The following is a 25,623-nucleotide window of genomic DNA, read 5'->3' as shown; positions in this document are numbered from 1 at the left end:
TTACTGTTTTCACATCCTGCCATTATGTTAAGGCACAGGTTTTATTCTGCCTGATCTGAAGAAAAAGTGTTGTGTGATGTTGTGCACACAAATATATCCCATGGGCAGTGCCAAAGATTTAAATTTCGGTAAAAGCATTAAAAACATTTCACTTCCTTCTCGTTAGCAAGCACAGCTCATTCTCATCTTTCTCCTGACAGTGACAAGCATTCTTTTTATGAATGATTTTATGTTTCCATCCAGCCTTCACTCTTGGTGGAAGGCTACTCATCTGGAGTTCAGCCAAAAAACAGAGATGATGGAAAGTAGTTTTCTCTACTTGCCTTAAGTAGTTCTACTTAGAGAGGATGACTTACTTCATAAAAAGTGGGAGTTAAGCCTGGAAAATAGCCTTAAGTTGAAAAGCCAGCAGCAAGCTTTAAAAGCCAGAAGTTACAAGTTAAAGCAGTTGTAAGTAAAAATCATAGTTCATATTATGCAAGTGAGATCTTTCTGGCAAACAGCTGAGCGCATCTGCACAACACACAGCAAACTAATGGCCTATAAACACAAACATCAAAGATGGCTTTAATTAAGGGGTTTTTTTACAATCCAACTTGCTCATGCATTGGTTGTGAACACTGACACCCTTGGTTAAAGCTGCATTTGCTATGTTAATTTGTGGCAGCATTTCAGACCTTTTGCAGCTTTGGGAGGTGAGCTAATCTGAGCTGTGTGTTCATACCAGTGACAACTGTTCACTCAAGGAAGCAGCTGCAGCCCATGCACAAAATTTAACTTAATGAAAAAAGGTTGAAACTTGAAGTTTGCTTATACCAAGCTCACAGTTTAGTTTTATTACACAATCTCTCATAGCACTCAGCTTTAAGTAGTACAAGTGCATTTCTGCTGTGACAGCTTTACTGGGTTTGCATCTGTTTGATTGTTTTTGCGACTGGTTCCTCCCATTCTTATGCCCATAAAAGTATCTTGTCAATCCACAAAAATATCTACTTTTCTGCAAGTTCCACTAGTCTTTATGTGTGAAATAAAGGATGTAAAGGCAAGACTTGAGGCACTATGTCATAGACAATGTACTTAACAAAAGTATTAATAGGCTGCTCCCTTTAGCACTCAAAATTATATATAGTTGGTTTCTTTAATTTTCAATTAAAATTTCTTCACAGAGCAATTAACCTAAACTTCCTATAAAAAACCCCAGCAAAATCAACAACAACAACAAAACAAACAAACAAACAAACAAAAACAAAACAAAAAACTAACCAAACAAAAACAAAAAACCAAACACAACCCTTTCCTGCTTGGAAATAAAGTTATTTATTGCCATTAAGGCACTGCACAGACACTTCATGCTGACCTGGCCACATGTCAACATTTCTTTGTGCATGGAGTAGGTGATCCCTTTAAGTCACAACCATTTTATAATTGAAGTAGAGGAAAGAAGTTCCCAGCATACTATCCAGATCCAATAATTCCTGCAAGTCCCCACAGTATATTACTGCTACTGATCACAAGTGACTTTAATTGTTTTCCAGGCATGCAAGTTCCTCTCACTCCATTGTCTTCAATCACAGACTGCCCCAGTAAGGAAAGCTCTAAGTGAAAGAGAAGAAATGAGGAGAGAATAAAATAATTATTATACTGAATTTCTTTAAGAAATTGAAAGGAATTTTGCTGTGACACTACTCCCACAGCCCCTGCAGAAAGACTGCTCTGATTCAGCTTTGTTGGTGATTATGTAGGATTAGGTTTGTCAGTGAGAATAAAGCCAGTGCACCCGTTGTGACCTGTCCTTTCTGTGTGGCCTCAAAGGCCACAGTGCTCCTATGCCTGCAGAGATCTTCTTGCTCATCAGCCAAGGGGCAGAGCCTGGTTATGAGCACGGGATTTTAACTCTGTTTGCCCCTTCCTCGTTTTGGGACCAGTTTACATCAAGCCTCCAAAAGCTCAATGGCATTGTTGAACATGCCCAATTTAAACAGTATTTTTCCCCTCAGATGAGCAGCTACCATCCAGTCAGGGTATGTAAAGGCTTGGTCCCAACTACCAGGTAATGATCAGCTATAATGAATTAAGAAGCAGTGGCTCTAGAAAGTAGTCTATATGTTCTGCAGTAATTAAGGTTATTTTTAGGATAATACTCTTACAAACTGTTGAGTTCCTGGATACCTATGAGCAAAAACCCTGGCAAAGTTACATTTGTTCTTTTAGCAAGAAAAGAAAGCATTAATAACCGACCGGGCTTTTTCTCTTTCCACTTACAAAGCCTTGGTTTTTTTCCCTTCTTCTAACATATTAAATTAATCAGTTTTCATACTGTTTTCTGCTTGTTTAGCATAACCAGTGAGCGGATTAGTCCTTTATCTCAGCTATCCATAGGTTTCTTTAGGAAAAAAGGTGATTATTGCTGTGGTCACAACAGGGTACCCCGTTCTTAATCCCCTCACTGGCAACCTTTTATCCATCTACAGTTAAACACACGTGTCCGGGACACACTGCTGTGCCTATCTCTAATCCTCCCCAGAAAACCAGAGGGTTAACTGTCCTACATGTTAATTAGCTTGGAATCAAGGAGCCAAATAACATTCCTGCAGTCAAAATAGGTGACAAAGCAGGGATCAGAGGGATCTGAGCTTTCCATTACATTTTGTTTTCAAAGAGGTAACAATCCATGAGTGCACTAACAACACTGTCCAGCAGCCTCATCAATGTATGATCACAGCATTTTCCACCCTATTAAATAATTCTCATGTTATGTGTAAAGCAGAGTAATGCATCACAGGTTTTAAATAAAAATAAATCAATCACACATTTAGAACACTAGAGTTCTGAGCAAATACTTGGGTTTTTTTATAGAACAGGCTGCAACCCAGTGCTCTTTCACATCATGATTTACTTCAGTCTACTCCAAGATTTTAAAGAAAAAGCTAAAAATTCCTAAAGACAGAATGTCTTGAAACACCCTGATGAGTGCCTCAAGTGTACTTCAGTCCATTGGAACCAGTTTTCTCCAGAGTAACACATGCTTTCTCTGATGAATGGAAAGAACATCTCTGTATAATTACTGAAAATGTGAGATCTATGTTCCAGTGCAGAATCTTGGGTATTTTACATTAAATGCCAACAAATGTTTTATTCAAGTCACAACAGCAACACAACTCCAGAGAAAAGACACAGTGATAGTCTTGATTCCCTCTTGTCAGATCCATTTTGTGCTGGTGAGATGCCATCAGTTTCCAGATGGCATCACTGTATAGAAGTGATGCACAGAATTGCTGTAGTGAAATGACAAACAATGAGGTCTAATAAACTTGACATTTTGGGTTGTTTCTAATTATCACAGGTAACAAGCTAAGGCCAGAATGATCAGTTTCAGCTAAGTTTACTTATGCTTATAGTTCTTTAGTAGTATTTAGTGTAATTTCAGTAGTAGGTGACATTTAAAACTGCTAAAGCTTTTTTCATCTTCTACACAAGGAACTGCACGTCCCTAGGAGTCACATAAATGTGTGTCCTGAAGGCATAATCCTAGAATAATTCCATTCCTTCTGCTGAAAGTTAGAGCTATGTATTACAGTAACACTGTTTTTATTAATGAGCTGTATTTCAGGTCTCTCTTCTCAGAAATGCTTTCTGGAGCAGCTATGTTTATGGCCTCTCCTGTGCAGCATAACTCAATATCCCTGTTACGTAGATAACTCAGATTTATGCCTCTATCCTATGAGACATTTCACAAATGCAGGCTTAGTGTTGTCAGGCAGTTTGATGGATGTTAAATCCTGAAATTTACCCAAGTACATCCAGATAATGGCGTGGCAATATCGGTTCCGAATCTGAATGCATCACCATTGTAGTAATGCATTCCCTCATCCCCTCCTGTGAGGGCAGTCATATTTCTGGAGAGGCACACTACATCACACATCACCTTAATGTCACCCACAGCACTGCCTCACCACGTCGGGACAGGCACACCATTGAGTTCTGCCCCAAGGGAAGCTGCATTTCTTCCCTAGGCCTCATGCATGCTTTGATCATTCAGTGTAGTAAAAATAAAGCCAGGATAGACATTAAAAAAAAAAAAAAAAAGGTTGTTTTGCTTCTTTCTGATTCTAAGAGGACTCAACAACACTAGGAAGTGCTGACTGCATGGCAACCGCTTTATATGGATTAACACCTGATAAAATTTTACATGACAACAGCTGGTAACACCACTACCAGATCTCCAAAACAAGAAGCAATCATGCTGGTAACTTTGCAGTCCTAGAATCCCTGAAACATCTGCCAGGACAAACTAAATAATTTCAAAGGAATTCTGGAAGCACTTGAATAATAGTCTGCTCCATAACAGCCTGTCCTTATTGTGGCCGCAAGAAGACAAAGAAACAGCAGCTGGTGAAGGCAGGCAAAGAGGTGTTATAGCAGGAGGCCACATGTAGTGTCATGTTGAAAGTCTTTAATGAATGGAAACAGTGGGCAATACTGAGGAAGAGGTGTGCTGGCATGAGGAAAAGGATCCATTTAACTGGCCTTCTGCTTTTCCAAGAGTCTTTGTTCAGACTTGGATCTGTTGAGCCAAGTCTTCAGGAGTAAAAGGGACAGACTGCTGGACCAGCTACCTTCTATTCTGCTTAGACACAGCTGAAATACAAGGCCTTTAAAAGAATTTTGGACACTATTACAAAAACCAAAATCCCACAATTGTGTGAGCAAGTGTCAAAGTTCTCGAATACAAACTTTACTGACCAGCTGAATATGAGGAAGCCACTGGCATGAAAGCACTGAATATTTCATCTTTCAGTGGAACATGCAGTTTCTGGGCAGAGAGTTTCTATGAGCTGAGGTGACCAGATTTTTATTATTTAATCATTATTTGCCTGGAGCAGTCATTTCCCTTACAAAACCTTCCAACCATTCCAGTGTGGCTCAGATCTGGAGGTTAGAACTCAGCTCCTTCCCAGTGAGAGGCTTCAGAGAAGAAATCGTGCAGTGCTGTGAGACTCAGGACTGGCAAGTGCGAGTGGATGTGTGGTTCTGGGGATAAATCATGAAAACAGCTGGGTAATTCCTTGTTAAAATTGTTCTAGCGTAAACCTGACAACTGAATCTAAGTAAAAGAGCAGAAACATTACTATAACCACCTATAATACCACGATAGATGGTGTTACTGTTGCCTGGAGACCTCAGTCTCTAAGCCAGATGTCCACAGGTTAAAATCTGTTGCCTCTGTAATAAAATATAAGAGTTGCAAAGAATGACTCAACTAATGAGCAGTTCTCTTGAACTTTGAATGCAAGCTATTTTTTCCCATTATTTCCTACTCTCCTTTAGGTCTGATGAATTATGTATCCATTTAGCCATTCTTGGTTTAGCAGAAGCATCAAAGGGAGCTGAAATATGGAGAGAGATGGTCAATATTAGACAGACATATGAAAAGGGTTACATCTCTGCAGGGTTCCTTTTGGAAAGCTGTTCAAAATAAGTTCCGAAAGAATAAGTGTGACAGGAGCAAGATAAAAGTCCAAATTAGCACAAATAGCTCTAAGCAGCATTGAAAAAGTAGGGTACAAGGTGCAGTGTCCAACAGAAATTCAGACCACAGAGAAATCCATGATAAATGATTCATAGGCTACAGAGTGGATAAATGACACAACCGAGCCTTTTTAGTAACTGAATGGAGACAGTCATAGCTGAAATGAATGGGCTAAGTTTGTGACTCTTTAACAGAACAAGATTTTACATAATTTTGCATGATTCCTCCTCACTTAAGTTGTGTGAATACAGAGTTATTTCCCTATTCCTTAGGCAAACCTGTTAAACAGCATTAAATTCCTTCAGGAATCAACATGATTTCCCAATCCCTGCCATTGCCTCTTCTAAATCTGAACTGGGGAGAAGTAAAAGCACCATTACAGAAGACTTTGAACCAAAACAAGATCCTGACTCAGGATCATCTCTCTCACTTCACGTCCTTGTATTTTGCCAAGTGCTGCACACCAGGAATTGATAATCTCATTCAGTTTAAGGGGTAAGTACTTCATCACCTTGCCTTCTGACCCAGTCCAGACACCCTTTAGTGTTGGTTCTAGAGATTCAAGAATTGCTCTAGGCTCCTGCCACTTCTGTCCCCAGGGTACTCAACCCTGCCACAGTTGCTGGCAGCACCTATTGGTGCCAGGTAAGTCCTGGAGAAGGAACCCATTGCTCTCAGGTAAAGATGATCCTTCAGATTATCCGTACAGTGAGCAGTCTCACACAACACACTGCTCTGTTCCTAGATAATGCAACTATGAAATTTGCTTTCAGGAAAGTGGGACCTTAGACTGGCTCAGAAAGAAAAAAAAAGACAAGTAGAACCTCTCTTCTCAAAATCTGAGCCAGCAAAGAGGCTGGGCACTGACCCCTCTTCAGCTAGAACAGCAGTGGTGCCCCCTCCTGCTCTTCCCTGTGAAGTCCGGCGACAGATGTGTAACAGGGACCTTCCTCTGCTGGGAGGCAGATACTGCCCCAGCTGCACTCAGTTCCTGTTTTCTACACAAGCAGGAGACCTGGTATTGTGAAATTCTGTCTTCACAGAAAATCAGGGCCCTAAATCTGAGCAGAAAAATTTCTGAACAGTAGTAGATCTGCTTCTCCCTCAAAAAAAAGAAAAAATCAATTATTCAAGACACAAAGAAGCTGCTTTTAGAACAATCAGATTATTAATCTTCATCCTGTGACTTGGAACAAGTGGAATATTGCAGCTTCAACTTTCTCAGCCTTGTGAAGCTACTCATTGATTTTTGTACATCTTGACTGTGAATTTCTCTCCCAGGTTCTCTATCTTGATGACCAGTAAGATACTCTTCACATCACTGCAGCCTGTTAAATAAACCATCTGATAGGTAACTCAGACAAGGAGGAATCTCTGTGTATATATGTGCAAGGTGTTAGAGTCATGTTTCTTAAAGGTCTTCCCAGTAAGTCCAATTGCCTGCAATATTACCACCACCCATGGGAGCCTTGCTTGGCAGCTGTGCTTCCACAGGACACTTCCCACTATTAAAGTTATTAGTGTCACTTTAGAGTGAAAGAAATGCAGATAAACTATTAACCATCAAGAAAGGACAAGGGGCAATTCTGGCAATATATTAATTCTGTGACCATCTGTAATGAAATTAATCTGGAATTTACCACAGAACTGATAATATTCCATAGTTCATTGTGCTGCTAGGTTATTCCAATACACTGTTTGCATGAAAAGGCACCTCTATTTCATGGCCCAGCATCTTCCTGTGCATGCCATATTTTGTACACAATATCAGTGTCTAGTTTACAGTAAAACAGACCTGCTTTAGCCACTGTGAAGTGGGAAGAAAAATTATACTTATCCCTCTTCCAATATCCAAAAATAGTGGTTTATGGGTGCAGAGCATTCTGGGCATGGCTTTGCTGCACGTGACATGGCACTGAATTGAGTCTCAGGAAATAAGGGACTAATGGTGTTAAGAAAAGCCTGCCAGGCATTTATCATTTGGAGCAAAGTTGCTTCTTATTTTTTTGGGAACTTGGAAAATCTGGGTTTAGTCTTTGCGTGTCTTAGCATCCCTGCATACACAGCAGCACAGGAAGGCATTTCAGTCTTACAGGCTCTATCCTGTGCATGAATAGTAAGAGAAATAATTCCCAATATCACCAAATTGTTGGGAAGATAAATATTTTAAGGTGGGATTGTGCTCCAGTGCTAGAGCTCCTGCAACAGTACCAGAGCTGAGGAGGCAGTGGGGTATAAGGGTATTTATGGAATTAACCATGGTCAAAAGCATGTTTGCAGGTCACTTTCCTTTACATCAGCCATTCCTCTTTCCCACTGCCCTGCCCTGTCAGTCTGCCTGGTCAGGAATGTGCCAGCTGGTCTAGCACAGAGCTGGTAACAGCATGTGTTGTTTGAGAACAGCAGGTACTGCTTTGGAAACATGATGGATTTAGCAACACAGGGATGTAGGATTTTTTACAAAAACAGGAGTTTATTCCCAGTCCACTCTCTTTAATGCAAAATTTGCATGTGTGATATTATAATGCCAGTTTTAACATGATTTTTTTTAATCAGGAAAGACTCATCTTTGGGGCAAAAAAAAATAATCACTCCTGGAGGAGGACTTGTAGGGAACTAAGAATTGAAGAACTCTTATATTGCCTTCTCATGAATTCATGCAAGGAAGGATGCACTGCCCTTTGCTCTTGCTGCATAACATTTAGCACAAAGCCAATCTACACCTTAGTAAAGCAGCAGGTTATCCAGAAAATGCCAGTATTTTTGCAGAAAGCAGCAAGAGAAGGAATGCAGAGGCAAGTCATAGGGACAAAAGCCCTGTTATTCCTGACAGTACACTGGACTCCAAGACAAGGTAGGGTTTTTATGTTACAGAAAATACAGAGGTTCATGTGGTGCTGTACTAGGAAAGATATTTTACCATATGAAGTCTTCAAAGACTTTCAGAGATCTCTTTTTGCTCCTCCTCATGCTAATGAATCATCACTAACTGATGGGCTCCACACAAGCTTCCTCCCTAGGCAGCATTATCACGCTAAGACTAAGATTGCAAGAACTTCCCAGTCTTCACCTCAGGCCCTGCTTTGCAGCCAGTTGCATCTGTAGCTCCTCATGGCAAAGTAAAGCAGAGCAGAACTTGGTATGAAAGGTAGAGACAACAGTGCAATCCATAAAGGTGATAGATTTGTATACACTTATTGTAGACAGTCATGCATTACTACACACCACATCCAAAACAAATGCTATATCTCGCCACTATCTAAGAAAAGCCAGTATCACTGTGACAGTACAAATAATTCTGTTTTTTTCACTGGGTCCTCAGTGCAGAGGAATTGAAAAAAATAAATGTTTTACTTGAGAGAAATAATGGAAAGATTTATAAACAAAAGAAAATTAAAAGGATGCTTTACTAGATAGAACATCAGAGTTTTTACAGCTGTGACAATGAACATAGTGCTTGTTCTACAATAAATCTGGTGGTATTTGCTCATGGAAGGACAGCACATATTTTCAGCTCTACACTCTTCCAAGATGTGTTTTTTTGTGGGAAGGAAAGTTTTCTTCCTTATTTCAAATGCTGAAGTAGATATTTCTTTAAATCAGTGCTCAAAGATCCTTGGCACTTCCTTAGAAGTGTTACCTTATGACAGATTGTCAAAAAAAGGTATCAATCCTCCTTACATAAATGGATGGTGAAATGCAAGCTCCGTTAAGAAAACACCTTCGGTATTTTATCAGTTCCTCAGCAGAGGAAGATACCTCCAAAATAGATCTCTCTCCTCCTACACAAAGAGAAGTCATTCCAGTACAGCTAAAAGGTGAATTTGACCTGGTTTACCCAGGCAGATAACTCCAAGAGTCTTTAGTTTTGATTAGTTTCTCTGTATTAAAATCGTATTTCTCTGGACTATTTTGTTCGAAACGTTCCTTCCCTTATTCCTCTTTTAACCTTAAAAACCAAAAGTGATAAGAAAATGTGCATCCCATGCAACTGAAAATGTCGCCTTTTCCACAGCCTCCCTCCGCTGAAAACACTGAGGCCAAGACTTCTCAGGTACTTTTATAACCAGTGTTTTCCCTAAAATGATGTGTGTCTCTTGTTTCTACCCCACAATAGCTATTCCTCAAACAGTAACAGCTTTTTGTAAGGTAGACATTCTGGGGAGCCTTTCAAGTACTAGAAATGAAACTACTGACCCCTCACTGGTGTTAAACATCAATCCTGGGAAATCCAGTCCCTCTGGGAAGCTCCCTGTGGGCCTGGTCTCAGGCAGGAGGGAAGGCTGGATCTTTGCTTCTGCCTGACAGATCCGCTTCACCTGCTGAAGAAATCTGTGTTTCCCTAAGGAGTGCTTGGTGGCTGCTGGAAGCTGGACTCTGCTATTTACTATGGTCAGTGCCCCAAAGTACTGCTGACTTCTGTAAACAGCAGAATATTTATTATTAGCTTCAGATCAGCAGAACCTTTGAGATACATTATCTTTCATTTCAGTTACCAAAATATGTCTTAACACTAAGCTAAAAACCCTAGAGAATTAATGAAATATGTACATTTTACCCATGCCTGTAGCTGAAAACAAAACCATTTTGGAAAATAAAACACAAAATATGCAACTGGGTTAAGGTATTGAATAAAAATAACACCAAACAGTCGCCCACGGAGGCTTTCTCCTGTGATCCTAAGTCACAATGTATTACCAAAAGTCAAAGTGATCTTTAGCAGAAAGAATGAAAGACATGATCACAAACCTCAGGTGACCCTCCTCGTGCTAAGAGTGACAGACTCTGCAGCAGGGTCTGTGTTGAGCGAATGCCACAGTCAGAAAAACAAAGTTAGGAAGTTCATGGTCATTCACACAGCAAAGTAAATTAATAACTGCACAAGAGATAACACAATGTGAACAAAGACATCAAGTTGTTGCTAGCAGGTTTTCCATTAGAGTGAGAGGATGAATTCCTCTTTCTAAATTATGCTAATCCTTTTGCTAGCACATTGCTGGTTCTTTGTGTTTCACTTGAACACTCAAAACTCAGAAAGAAGTTAAATAAGGTTCCTTCAAAAGAAAAAGCTAGTTAAAAAATTAGGAGACTTGAAGAACCAGAAGGAAAAAAGAAGTAAAAAACAACCCCCAAACAGATGGAAGTCAAATATCTCGCTTTAGGGGTGAGTGTTATTCCCGACAGTCCAAACCAAAGATGTTCCGTGGTTTGTTTCAAGACAAGAAAAAATGTGTATATTTAGGATGGTGATATCAGAATGCTCTCAGCATTATTTTGGGAGACATTTATAGACTGTGATAGGTTTCCAGAAAGACAAAGTATTTTAGTAACATGTCTTTATATCTGTCACAAAGAATCTTTCACAACTGCTGTTAAAAACCCCTAGCTGAGAAACAGTGTTAAGACTCCCTGTTATACTATTCATTTGTTTGAATGATAAGATTTAATATACACACTTTGGAAAGTAACTTACAGCAAGCAGCTATCACATCATACAATAATGAGGATGGGTAGAAAAACTCATTAAAATCAGATCTTACCATATGAAAATTATGATAACTTATATACAGGCTAATTATTTAATAATGTACAGCTGTTAAATTAACTACTACTAATTACTATTAGAAATTACTACCAGAAGTTCATGGAGTTTTAGAAATACAAGATATAATTGTGGTGTAAGTGGAAAGTAGGAATACATCCCCGGTTTCATCACTGATCTTAATTTGTCCCATTTTATCCATGAAGACATATGATCTCATTAAACATTCCACTATAAATAGTCCAACATTTGGTTTCCTCCAAGACGCCCATCTTTAACTGAAGAAAAACATAGTCGGGGTTTTAATTTAGGAAAACATTCAAGTGCATGCTTAATTTTTCCCCAATCACAAAAATTCTCAGCTTCTGATTAACTTTAAGTGGGACAGATTTGTGCATTTAAACATAACTCCATGTCCAAGACTGTCCCAACGGGTTTCTCTTCTTTAATCACTCTATGCTGCATCAGCCCTTGTTTCTCCCTCCTCTAATACCCAGGACCATGAACAAGGGACTAAGTTTTGTCGGCTTGGAACACAGTAGAAGTGCTCAGCTCTCTGAGCAAAACTGTATCACCACTTGTGGACTAAATCCTCATTCTTTCATGAGCTGGTGTGAAGGCAGACACCTCCTGTGAGCAGACCTAAACCCCAAAGTAGGCACCACATACCAACATTGTAAGAATCAGGAGTTCATCAGGAATATTTTCCTAGAGACAGCAAATACAGGACTATGGTGTCTCGTAGCTAAAACACTTGGACAAGAAGTTGGAGATAGGTGTTTCAGGGCTTTGAAAGCCTGAGGGAATTTAAACCTTCTTCTGCAGAAATTTAGAGACCGGGAACCTAAGAATCTGCAGAAAGGTAAAAGTAGCCCCAGAGTTTCACCTGCAGGGAACAGGAGAGGCCGGAGCTTGATTTCTGCTGCTTTGATTACTGCTTTAGTTTTACATATACCATGACTTGGTACAAAAAGAGTAAATAATCTTGAAGTCTAAAACCTGAAAGACACTGTATGACTCTTTCAGTACTGTTTAAAACATATTAAATAGTTTGCCAGTAGGTGAAGAAATTCTGCAAGAGCACTAATATTTTTGCAACGTTGATTAGCTAGGATAATCCAGCCATGATTAATTTTCTAGTGTTTGATGACTCCCTATCTGCTCTCTACTTTCCCCAAAAAACATTTTGCTGTTCTTTTAGCACATAGTGAGATTTCACAGAGAGCTTCTCATAAAATGAACCTACTCAAGGCTATTTTGTGAAAAGCATGACATTCATTTTGCATTTATGGTAATGTTTAAATAAATACGCTCTCCAAAGTGTTTTGCAAGACCCTGGAGTGCTGCACAGAGTGGATAGATGGCTTCCAGTCATCTTCAGCACAGAAAGCAGATTAACATGGCAGAGCAGCCAGGGAGGAGCATGTGGAGAACTTACTGGAATGACAGTCCTGATGTGATAAAGATGCTAACAACAGCTATTAAAGAGGTCAAAATAAAAAGAGATTTAGAGAAAGAAGTTACAAGAGCTGGAGACTTAGAACTGCTCTCTCACTACCTTCGAACCTATGCTACCACAGGTGAGCAAACTTGCATTGAGGGGCACGTTTGTCCAAGGGAGGAGGAAAAAAACACTCTCAGAAGTAATTAGGAACTGCACAAATTCATCTGAGCTTGAAATAAATTCTCAAAGGATTTGTTTAATCAAAAACAACAAAAGTGCATCAGTGTTTCTCCTTCAGTTAATGGGGAGGATTGAAGGGAATAGGGCTGGGGTGGTAATTAATGCAGTATCTCTATAGCTCAAGGGATGGTAGCCCTGCAAACCATTATTTATTTAATAAAAGAAATAAAATATTAATTTTCTCATCCTGGCAAAGCAAACATATTGAGCATTTTCTGTTGCATTTATATTGAGGTGAGCCAACAGATTGGAGATTCAATACTATTAAATATAGATAAATATGAGATTTTCTTGTATATTTTGGAGAGTTGTACAAGGCTTAACAAGTACAGAGCAACCCGTTCCCTCCTGTTATTGTATAAGAGAGAAAAGAGGGAGATGTGACATTTGCAACAGACTGGGAAAGAGGTTCTCTGTGGATACAGGAGGGAGGGCTTTAGGAATTGATCAAAAGCCACTAAAACCATAAAATGAGGCCTCCATTTTGACTCAAGCCTCAAAAAGAGGAGCAAGAGGCCAGATATGACAAAAGGAATAAGAGTGTCATAAGAATGAAATACTAAGTGCTTGTGAGAAAGATTGTAGGGCACCTCAGATTAGTTCTAAAGAAAGGAAAGTTATTCAAGAAAAATTAAATTTGGGATACAAGGTTTAGGAGAGGGTTTTCTGCTTTTGTTTTAGATGTTAGAAAAATAAAAATTAAAAGACAAAACAGACTGCAGTTGTCAAAAAGAGATGCCAAAATTCAGGTCAGGATTTCAGAAGTATGAAAGGAACAAAAGTGTGGATTTAAGGGGCCTGAAAGACAGACCACAGATTTAAAACTTGGATGAGAATGAAAAGAGACCTAACTATGAACACTAAGAAGCCAAGAGAGGACATTGTAATCAAAAATAAGGAAGTGAAAGCATGAAGAAAAATGCTTGAAACACTGAGATTGATGAGGAGGTAGCACTTTAAAATAGTTGAAAAGCACCACAGGTTACAGGCAGACAAAAAAACGAGGAAAGCGATTCCAAGGCACGAAGTGAAGCAGAGAGACCAAACCCTCAATCAAGGGAGATTTTCTAAGAACTTTTGCTAACTCAGAGCTTTGCTTTACTGCATTACAGTCAGTAGTTAGCAGCTGCACAGAGCTGGTAACCAGCTGGCAGGGCTGCATTTACTGCATTGCACCTCTGTGTCACTGCTACTCGACAGTCACAGCATCCCCAGCTCCACCCTGGAGCTGCCCAGGGACAGCAGAACAGGGCAGTGTTTTATAGGGGATATTCCCTGTTCCAGAGCTGGAGCTGCAGGAGCCACAGGTCTGTGGGCTCAGCCTGCATTTCTTACTCCACCACGTTTAAGGCAGAGATTCAGTTTCATTTTCAGTCATTCAACCACCAGCAATTTACAGCGACACCGGATACCTGCTGGCTGCAGCTCCCAATTAATCTGAGGAACGGGAGAGCTTGGCTGTGCTGATGGTGTAAACAAGCCAGTTAGGAGCATGTCAGGCTTTGTTCAGCCAGGAATCACATCCTTGTTGTGAGCTGAAGCATCACACCTGCATCTTTTAGGTGAACTGACAAATTGCTGCTCTGTAAATCTGCCCTTCGAATGTAAAACCAAGCCTCTCCTGAGGCTGACTGACAATGTGTGAGAAAGGGAAACTGAAACAAAAAACAGACATGCCAAACTTGTGATATCTCACGTGGCAAGATATCCTTGCACCAGGGAATGTGACTCTGTCCATGAGGCAGGATTGCTCACAAACACCACGTAGGTCATATAAGTCTGTATCCCAACACAGAGAGAAGGTGTTTCTCTAAGCAGTCTTAGTAATTACAAAAGCTGAAATAGAGGAAATTGTCAGTGCCACCTCTGATTCCCCAGAGAAATGAGTAAAATAATGTCTGACAGTCATCAGAAATGCTGGACCTTCATTCCAATCCTAGTACCATTCAGGCAAAAGGCCCTGTTGTAATTAACCACACACACACTCCTGTGGTCCGTGGATGAGTAGCAGTGGGAGTAATTTCCATAGGAACAGTGTTGTCCTTCTGAAAAGCCCAGTCATGCCATCAAGGATCTTAACAGGGGTCCCTGGGCATCCCTGCCCCACCTGAAGACACAAACTGGTTTCACAGTATTGGCTGGGCCGTGGCAACAGTGTCCCTTGCATGCTGTGTGTCTCCACAGTCCCAGGTACAGCTGAGGAAGATGCAGATCTGCTGCCTGTGAGGTCTTAGCTCATGTCCCTAAAACCCCTGACAGCTTTGGGGGTGCAGTAACAGAGTGAGACAGTATCAAAATGCTTTTGACCTCTTCAGGCATCAAAACTATTCAATACTGTTTGGGGGTGTGAACCTGTCAGCTGAGAGACCTCTCTCACCTGACTCTGAAGGTATCATCTGCAAGTCTCTGGGCAACTTCTGATGGTGTTTTACAACCTTCACTGTAAAAATCTTCTTCTGAATATCTAGTCTAAAGGTAGCTTTGTCTGATTTTCTGTGACAGTCCTCATGTCCTCCAAGAGTGTTTGTGTCCCACCTGGGTGATTACATGAGCATGGGCACGAATTAGATCTAAATCCTCCTTTGATATTCAACATCATACTCTGTTTCTTCTTACAGGTTCTATGCACACTATTAAACAATTTAAGTCACAATCAGCCAAACAACATATGATGGGGTTTAACATTCTACACTTCGTTAAAGTGCATTATGCTGAACCAGAGGCGGTGGCTGAATGCATCTATTTAAGGATTTTGAAACATGACAGAGCATGGACAAAGGCAGGGGCATACAAACTGCATTGCCAAAATCCTTCCTGCTCCTTCTCATGCCAAAACCCCAGGAACAGCATATCCTATGCAGTCCTTGAGTTATGCAACAGTGTGCAAAAGCTGCTGCTTTTAGATCTGTTCAAGGATTTCTGCCTTGATCTCTGACACATTGACCATGACTTGTTGCCTCAGGAAGAATAGGTTTTCCTATCATCTGGTGACCCTCATTCACCAGTGTTTTAACACACCTGCTCAGTTGTATTGCTCAACATGAGGAGTTAAACCAGAGCCCATCATGATATTTCCTCTGATGAGAAGCCAAGCTGCAAGGTCCTCAACAGCTATCAAACAATGTCTACACAGCTGAGTCTGAGGGAAACAAAACCAGCATATTTTGAAATTTGCAAATTGTAAAACCTAAATTTTAAAGTCCTTTATTTTTCCACTTATTTTAAAATTGATAGCTCTAAGAAGGCAGTGAGAGGGCAAGATGTACCTCTAACATCTAATAAATCATCATTCTCAACTAAACATGATAGATCCTAACTCATCAGAGTTTTAAGAATTAAATATTTAAGAATTAAGTAAGTAATCAAGACACAACCAAAAGAGTTTTAAGTATGACTACATTATATATACAGTTTTACTTTAAGATTAAAGTAGGATAAATCACTTAATCCATCAAAATCAGATAAGAAAGGAGCTTCAGGATCTATAATTCAGTGAGTTGCAAAAATAGAACTTAATTGCCTGAAACTGTGCTCTGATCCATATGCTTCCATGGACAAATGCAATTACTGCCTCTTGTAAACAAGCTAATTGATGTGAGAGAATATAGTTCAGAATATCTTATATGTGAGCAACATTTCACAAAAAACACAAAGACCTGAGCAATGATCAGTAGTAATCATCACAGTCCCATTGGAACAGATAAAACTAAGCTGCTCTGTTTGCATCAGCTGAGAGCCTGGTTCAGTTTTCCTTAAAATAATAAAAACATGTCCTTTCACCGAGCAAAATAAATTAGCTATTCAAGCTCTTGAAAAAAATTCTCACTAACACAAAGGCAAAAAGCCTTTTCTTAGATGAGGCAATCAAAAATCTTAGAGCAACTTCAAGCTCTGAACTCTTATCAGTGATTGCTCAGTCGTTACACAGACACCTCTCAGGACAGAAGCATCCAAAATGGCAGCAGTTATATTGCATATAAAACAACAAATGCTAGAAATTCCTGATTTTTGCCATCAGACTCATAAATTAAGATGGCAAAAGACCTTGTGATCAACCTGTCAGACATTTTCGGGAAGGAAAAATGTCATGGGATTGCAGTTAATTCATTTGTCCTTGAACTGCAGGGCAACAGTAGCAAAATACACAATTTTGAGGACGTTTTAATCTGCTTACTGTATACTCTATCTTATGTCTGTCTACTTTTTAAACCCTAGAGACACGTGCCCTCATATGCCCCCATCTGCTGTCACCTTTCCTGTTGTATCAGCCAAATTGGTAATCTTACTGAAAAAAAAATTCTTTCTACAAGGTGTGTTTTATTGCTATTAATTATAAAATTCAATAAACCAGTCTCCTCAAAGACCAAAAAGAATTTCAATCTAAGTTCCTGTTTCTGGTTAAAAATTAATTTTTTAGTCACATTTAATATAATACATTTCGTTTTAATTTCTTGCCCCTTAAAAATGTTGGCTTTCTCCAAAATGTGATTTGCCCAAAAGTGACACCTACACAACAAGTGGGGGGAAAGGCTAGAATTTTCTGTTTACAAACTGTCTTTGAACAGTCGATACACTTTACAAAATGTGTTTGGCACCGGGTGAGTACAATGTACACACATCACAAAATAAGAACAACTTGTCTGGATTTTATGAAATTGCTTTCACGTAAATTATCTGTCAATTTTCTTTGTTCCTTGTAATGCCTGGCTCAAATTATGCTGAAGTCATTAGAAAGGTACTGACTCCCCTTGGTTTTGCACCAGGTTGTACACATTCAGCATATAGAGCTGGCTAAATAAATCAGAGATACCTTCAGTATACTATTCATTTGTTAATTTTATGTTTTAATGTCTAAACTCTTCTAGAAATAATATTGTCCTTCATTCAGATCTAAATCCTGTTCACTTGTAAAGAAAAGAAAAAAACTAAAGAAGCATTGGACCAAAATTACCTTTCCTTTGTTCTCTGGGTACATCATGGAATCATCAAGTTTGGAGGAGATCTTCAAGATCATCCAGTCCAAGCACCAACCCAGCACCACCATAATCACCCCTAAGCCACATCCCCAAGTGTCACGTCCAGAGGCCTCCCAAATGCTTCCAGAGACAACGACCTCACCACCTCCCTGGGCAACTTATTCCAATGCCTGACCACTCTTTGAGTGAGAAAAAACTTTCAAATATCTCATCTGAAACTCACCTGTCTCATCCTTTCACTTGAGACATGGCAGGAGATATCAAACCCCCACCTGGCTGCACCCTCATTTCAGGGAGTTGTACAGAGATAAGACCCCCCTGAGCCTCCTTTTCTCTGGGCTAAACAGCCCCAGCTTTGTCAGCCACTCCTCATAAGATGTGTTTTCCAGACCCTTCCCCAGCTCCATTCCCTTCTCTGGACCTTCTCCAGCACCTCAATGTCTTTCTTGCACTGAAGGGCCAGAACTGGACAGAGCATTCAAGGCATGGCCTCAGCAGTGCCCAGCGCAAGGGACAGTCACTGCCCTTGTCCTGCTGGCCACACTATTCTTGATACAGACCAGGAGGTCATTGGCCTTCTTGGCCACCTGAGCACACACTGGCTCTTCACCTTACTGGACCTTATGCAGTTGCCCTCAGCCCGTTGACCCAGCCTGTCAAGATGTGATCTCATACTTGGTAAAATATGGGAGAACAACAACATTTCTTGGGTTTGCTGCCATGAAATGCATCCCACTGATGACTTTCTTGCCATTTCCTAATTGTGTTGAGTAGAAGAGTGGCCAGTGTGTGGGAACAGTTGCTCACACATAATTTCAGAGGCTTGGGCACTACCTGTTCAAAAGACATTTCTGGCAGTCAGAGACAGCTCCCTATCCCAGGCAGAAGGGCTCACCTTGCCTTCACAAGGATGGCCAAGAGAGCTGCAATGTAAACAAATACATTTAGGACCCTCTCTGAGCTCTCAGCAGCTTTCTTGCTCTCACCTTGTGAAAGGATTTTCCCAGTGTCCTACTGCTAGCACAGAGCTGGCAGAAAAGCCACTGTGCACTCACAAGCTTTTGTAAAGGAACAGTTTCCCATGAACAAAACTGCTAGCTGGGACTTTTTATACTTGCAATGGTCCACTGCACAGGATCAAGGGCTTTTAACTGTTGCTGTGAAGAGCATCTATTCTATGTAAAACGTCACAGAAGGAACCTGACATTTGATATAATTTCTTACAGATATCACAATACTCCCTCCTGTATACCCTGCCAAAATACTTGCAACCAAGTGAATTTGACTGAAAACTTGGCATAGGACTTCCATTAATTATTTTCAATTCACTGAATAGGTAGATTAGTCAGGGAAAAAGCACAGTATATACGGGCAAGTCAGTGAGCCAATCACTGGCAGATGCCTTGCCTCAGAATTAAAGTATTTTGACCTTTCAGGGCAGATAGTTTAAGGAAAATGGAAGTTTAACAACAATGCTTCAATTGTTAAGATGTTACAATCAGTACACCACGTGTGAAAGGTTCTCTCACAAAAGAAGACACTCTCAGCATGGTGAAATGACAAGCTTTTAATACAAACAGTATTTGGCTACTGCAAATAAAGGCAAAGAAAATGTGTATTTCACATTAGATTGCACAGGTAAAGTGAAAATCAGGGTGTTTCTCCAAATCTGCAAAGAAAATCAGGGGGAGAGGCTGCAAGGAAAAGACATCTCTTTAATCATCCTGGATCTGCCTGGCCTCTGCCTGCCTCAAGGACAGATATTCACTGAGGGAAACTGGCAGGAAAGATCATTTCACCAGACCTTTGGATCTGACAGTGTTACAAGAGGGCAAATACCACCTAACACCCATGTTAGTTCAAAATAAAATCCTTCCCACTGCTTAAACACACATTTCATCTTCTAACAAGTGCAGAAATTCTTTCTTTCATCCTAGATTTTCTCCATCCACAGCCAGAGCGAGTGATGCCACTCTCAAAGTGCCTGTGACACAGGCACAGCTCTGCTGTGGCTCCCTAGCATTCCCACATGTGCAGATTGATCTGTTTGCTCTTAGCACTGCTCAGCTCATGCCACAGCTGCATTTCACTCCGTGCTGGGGTGGTAAAACTGCTGTTACAGCCACGATATGAGCTTTGTCTTATGAAAGCAAGATAGTAGAGCAGAGTCATATTTTACAGCACAGCAGTTAAAACAGCTGGGAAATTCAGAAACCTGATAATGGAACTGTCAACTGCTTTTCTGCATTTCCCAACTTCCATTCCTCTAATGAAAAATATTCCCTCTGCCTTCATATCATACCTCTCCTATTCTTTTATCACTTTACATAAATCACTCTTTCACACTCTGGATGAACCAACTTTTTTTGTCTAAGTACCTGAAAGCCTGTCATGACCATCCAGTGTAGAAATGACAAGCACAAATGCAGCCCAGGACATTGCATAGTCTGTCACACACTCAGCTGTAAGGCCCCTTCCAACCCAGGCTATTACATGATCTATGATCCTTTTGGATTTGTTTTAGTCTTCATGGAACCTGACACAAAATTTGCTTTTTAAAAGTATTAAGCAGCTTGCTAGGAAATATTAATCAACTAATTTTAATCATATCACTGGCAAAATACTCACACTGCCTTTTAAATGATGGAAATCCACCTTTAACTGGCCTACATTCAACAGCTGAAAAATAATATTATACCAAAATACTTTATAAAGCAAGAGTCAGAGTAACTAGAGGCTGTTCTAGTTGATGTCAAAATAGCTTGAAACAACAAACTAAAGTGTAAGATATTGCTCAGCACACAGGCTTACAAAGGTATTTCACTGTATACTAGAGGATTCTTACAAACTTAGACATTCTCTTCAAGCAGAATATTCCCAGAGATTTTTTGATCATGTTGGATAGAAAGAAGTGCAGCTTATATAAATACTTTGGTAATTCTGATAGCCAAATAATCTTTCCTCAATTACTCTTCTTTTTATTGTTTTTTTTTTTTAATAATCAATTACTTTATTTTAGCTATTTTTCTACTCTAATAGGAGGGTTAGATTCTCCATCACATAAAGGATGCTATATAACACTTCCATGATGTCAAGTAGACTCAATGGATGTAAACACCCTTTAAAGAGGCCTCCCTGGTTGGTTTAAATCTCTGTAAAGCAAAATACCAGTCCCATTCTAACTGCAGTACAAAGGGAAATTTGGATGTGATTGAGAGCATCTGACTACAGACGCCAGAACAGTTGTGTTATGTAATACATGTGGCACAGCTGCTTCCTTATCACAAGACCCGAGACAAATACACCACACATGGAAGTGCAGAGCTGCCTTCCCTCCTGCCTCCTAACAAATCCCCCTGCATGGGGTACTTTCCATGGGCCATCACAGCACAGAAACTGTCCAAAGTACAAGACACAAGGAATTGGTACCAAACCATCACTCCCTGAATGTTATTTTCCACAGGCAGCAGGAAGGACATTCGTTCCTTGAGGCACCTTTATGTGGAATAACACAAATAATTTCTCCAGGAGCTAATGGGGTGCAGCCAGTCAGACCCTGATTTGGAAAACCCTGGGGTGCCATTTTCCAGGCACTCTTGTGCAATGAGTCTGCAGGAAAGCTCTCATTCACACACAAGGAGAAAGCCCTTTCTAGTTTACTTTTGGCCAGGGAACACCATATTATTGAGTGAGCTCTGCAGTTTGGTCACTAGGATGATATCAAAACCTACCCAAACACACTAAAATTTCAGTGTTACTGGGTACACATGACACACAGAGTTTGATCAGCATCAGCCTTCTAAGAGAGTAAAGTACCTAGACAGGTTCCTAGAAGGAACCACATTTTGAGCAAGATTTTACTGTCAACATGTGATCACTAATCCAGTTGTGCTTCACAGGTTTCCATTTTGAAACCTACTTCGATATTTTGCTGTTCAGAATACATGTGAAAGGGTAGAAATGTTCCACTAATGAAGATTTTATTATTTGATTTGAAAATTACAGCACCATAACTACAATTTTAAGCCAAGTTTTCCAGTAATTCTCACAGAATTTTCTGCTTTCTGTGTGAATATTCTCCAATTCACGCGATGATCATCTTCCACACAACAAGTGCTTATATATTTAGGGGTGAACACAAAAGATGTCTGTGTCCAAAGCTGAGAGATTGAATGGCAACACAACTCCCTCAGCCTCTGGGCTGCTCAGGAAAATGAAAAGAATGAAGAAAATTGGGTGGTTCTAGCACGAATCAGATGTTAGTACCGAACTAAAACTGATTCTCTTGACTGAAGGCTGGACAGCACACAGTGACAGTGAGGAGAGAAGAAGAAAGGTAGATTTCAAAGACAACCTCTGCTGTCAGAAATCCAGAGGCTTTGTTCAGAGATGTAGGAATCTGACAGAGCAAAGGTGGGTCAGCGATGTATGAAAGAAAAAGGGTTTGGCAGGGGCTTCATTTCTGTTCTCACGCAAGGCTGGGAACTCTTCGATTTTTTTTTTCCTTACAAGGTGACTTTCTATAAATTATACACAAGATTCTCCCTTTGTGACCCTAGCATAAAAATACAAAGGCCCAATCAGATTTACATTCATTGGATGATATCAGGCTGCTGTGATCCTTCATGTGCAATAATATCAATATATCTACACCATTCTTCCCAGTCTGTTACCAACAAAAGCATTATTTACAGTTCAAGTCTTTGATTTTAACTTGCCTAGAACAATTTCCTTTCCATGTTCCATAAAGGTGAGAATAGAAGGTATACAGGGTACAGGAAACTGTGATGAAAACATCTCCAGAAATGGGCTTTGCCATACTGGATGTTGCCCTCTGGTCTGGTTTCTGGCAAGTTGTAATAATGTAACCTGACTGTCAGCTATCCTGACCTGTGGCTATTGTCACATACTTTCCCAAATCATCCACAAGATGCTGAATGAACTCGTCATAACTTATTTCTGTTATGCAACCACGTGAAGAAATACAACTCCGTATCATGGTCTGATGGCCCAGAATAACTGCAGAAATGACTCAGTATCCAGGGAAAACTTTCAAGCTTGCAAAAACATGACATTTTCCTGGAAAGCAACTGTTAAACTCTGACTAATGCATTCTCCTCTTTTCTTCTCCTTTTTTTTTTTTTTTTTTTTTTTTTTTTTTAATCTATCCATGCAGGTTTTGAAGCTCTGAATGCTCCTGGGCACTGAGAACAATGTGAGGTGAGGACTGTCGAATAATGTCTGAGCAAGTGGGAGCTCAGGCAGGACAATACTCTGTTATGTGATATTTTGGGAACATTTTGAGGAAATGTAGTGGTCCAAGGGCCTAGAGCCAGATATTTCCTTTGTGCCCAGGCAGTCCATATTGCCAGGGCACCTATTAGGTGTCCTGGAAGGACTGAAGCTTGGCCACCAAGTGATCTGCTTCTGCAAGCACAGCTCTTAGACTGGATGAGCCATCCTGCTGCCTGGCTTGGGGTCCCACGTGCTCCTGGCCAAACCAGGGAGAGCAGCTCTGAGGACTTCAGGAATCATGTCCCTGACACAAACCTAACAAAAGCAAAGCTCCTCTCTCTTGTCCCTCCATTCCAGCTGGAAAGCCTCCTGGCACCACATCCAGAAATGTATCTTGAGGGAAGTAAAATAAGGTCAGAGTGGACCCTAAGTATAACTAAATATTAAAAACCACACTTTGCTTCGTCACCACTTTAACAATTGTGGTTGACTACCCAAAAGAGGGAAAATATATATCATCCCCATCCAGACCTCAGCTAGAATTTGCCCCTAGGAAGAGAAACAACAATGAATGTGATAGAGAAAGTTTAAATTTGTGAAAACATTCTGATACATAGTCCTCATTTTGTTTCAGGCTACTTCACACAATTCCAGTGTCCTGCATTAAAAAGTCCCCACATTCTAGGTACACATCATAGGAATGCCACAGAATTCACATAAGAAACTTTGATGTAGAGCTTAACACAAAATAGTACCAGTTGAGCATACTACAGGATCACAGACACCCCAGAGGAAGGTATGCAAAATCTATTTTGTTGGAAACAGCTTTTCACCTTGCGCTAAAGAAGTCAGCAGGCTGAGAACCAAGGGGCTCTGCTCTGGTCTGTTTGCCATGGAGGGAGCCTTGGGCAAACTCTATCCCTTCTCTCTTTCTCCGTGTCTGTGTTCCTGAGATAGATAAACAGGATCAGCATCACCAAGACACAGCAAGAACTTCTGAGACTCGTAGTGTGCCTTGAAACATTCAAAAACCACCACTGCTCCAGTCCTGACTTCCAACACCCATCATGAGAAAATTACCATATATTATTACCAAAACATAGGGCTGCTAAAGACAGCACATATTGTAATAGATAAGCAGGACTTTTAACTGCCTGAGCCATCAAGGGAAGCTCTTCTCCCACTGACATGGCCTCCAGCTACGTATGGATGCAGCACTTGGTTTTCTCCAGAGCAATGGTGACATTTTAGATCATCTGTTGTGCTATAAATGGAATACTGTGAACTGCTGAACATTTGCTACCTGGAAGGTCATTTCCTGGTGCCTGAGTCATTAACTTCCCTGGACGACATTGCCACATCTGTAAGAAAAAGATGCAACATGCTGCTGATTTACGAGGCTGCTGTAGTGCTGGTATTTTAAACTACTCAGGTGTGAATGGCAAAGGCTGGCTGGTGTTTGAAATGCCTTCAGCAGTATTAGATCATTGGGGGTGATACTTGAAATACTTGTCTCTGAACTGGAGAAACAGATGGAACACTCAGTGATCAGGAATTGGCTGGATGGTTGCACACTAAGAGTTGTGGTCAATGGCTCGACATCCACGTGAAAAGGAGCAACAAGTGGTGTTTCTCAGGGGTCAGTACTGGGACTGGCAGTGTTCAACATCTTTGTCGAAAAACACACAAGTTCTGCTATACTGATTTTACAACTATAGCTATTAAATTATTAAAATCTAAACAAGAGACATACCAGGCTACCAAAACACTCAAGAAGAAGCTTTTTTCCAGTTCAAATCTGTAGCGACATGTGCTCCATGGAGGCTGACAATCAATAAACATGAGAACAAGAAATCAAGAAGTCTCTTGGGTAACACCTCATTACTCCACTGCTCACCCCTTTGGCTGGGAGGAAGAACAGTCCTCTAATCCCAATTCTCTTCTTTCAAAATAAAGAATGTAAATGAGTTTGGCTGCAGTTAATGATGTGTCTGTTATTAGTAACACCCTGAATAGTTTCAAACCCTGACTGGGAATTTAACTCCTGGGGACTTGGCTTAGCAGGATCTCCTTTTATATTCCCTGCTCAGTGCAGACTGTAAAATGGCTTCAGAGTCCTCCCCAGGGACACTGATAGGGCCTGCACGCTTCATCACAGGCTATTACACACTCAAATTCACTGAGCTGAACATCTGTGGACAATACATATAACTTCAAAACATCCATGAAGCTCTTCAATCTGCCTGCAATTATTCAACTGTAATTCTGAAGGCATTTGCTGACAGAAAATAGGAATTTGGTATGAAATCCTTCTCTTCTGTGTTGTTTCTCTGGCTGTTCAGAGAGGCTGAAACAAAGGCTTTCAGTTTAAATTTTAAGACACAATTTTATGGTGTAAATAAGCTGGCCATCTTGAGTCGCGCTGGAAGCAGCCTCCTGAGACAGTTACCTGGGTAGGAGATCATTTTATCTTCACAAAAATGGCCTCATTTATAATGGCCAGGACTTTAGTAATAAGCCACAGCTCCTTCACCCGCTTACCTATCACCATGTGGTTTGTGTCTCCCATGCCAACTGTTCTCAGCAATGGAGAGAAAAGGCTTTGCCAGGGGGATGCAGCCTCCCTGAGCTGTTTATCCTTCTGCATTGGCCACAC

The 25,623-nt window shown here is 40.5% G+C and overlaps 1 long non-coding RNA gene across 2 annotated transcripts; it reads left to right on the top strand.

Annotated features, from left to right (window-relative positions):
• The first annotated feature begins 78 nt into the window (after window positions 1–78).
• On the top strand, window positions 79–24,935 carry LOC108446678. Of its 2 annotated transcripts, XR_001861958.1 has the most exons (4): window positions 79–6,025; window positions 9,546–9,584; window positions 22,909–22,952; window positions 23,602–24,935. It is a non-coding gene; the product is annotated as an uncharacterized LOC108446678 (long non-coding RNA). The 2 variants fall into 2 exon arrangements; XR_001861957.1 differs by lacking the exon at window positions 9,546–9,584.
• Window positions 24,936–25,623: the final 688 nt, after the last annotated feature.

Source organism: Corvus brachyrhynchos, unplaced genomic scaffold, assembly GCF_000691975.1.
Source record: "Corvus brachyrhynchos isolate BGI_N302 unplaced genomic scaffold, ASM69197v1 scaffold5, whole genome shotgun sequence".
NCBI classification, from domain to species: domain Eukaryota; kingdom Metazoa; phylum Chordata; class Aves; order Passeriformes; family Corvidae; genus Corvus; species Corvus brachyrhynchos.
The sequence above is the reverse complement of the archived record's forward strand: the minus strand, read 5'-3'. Positions and strand labels throughout refer to the sequence as shown.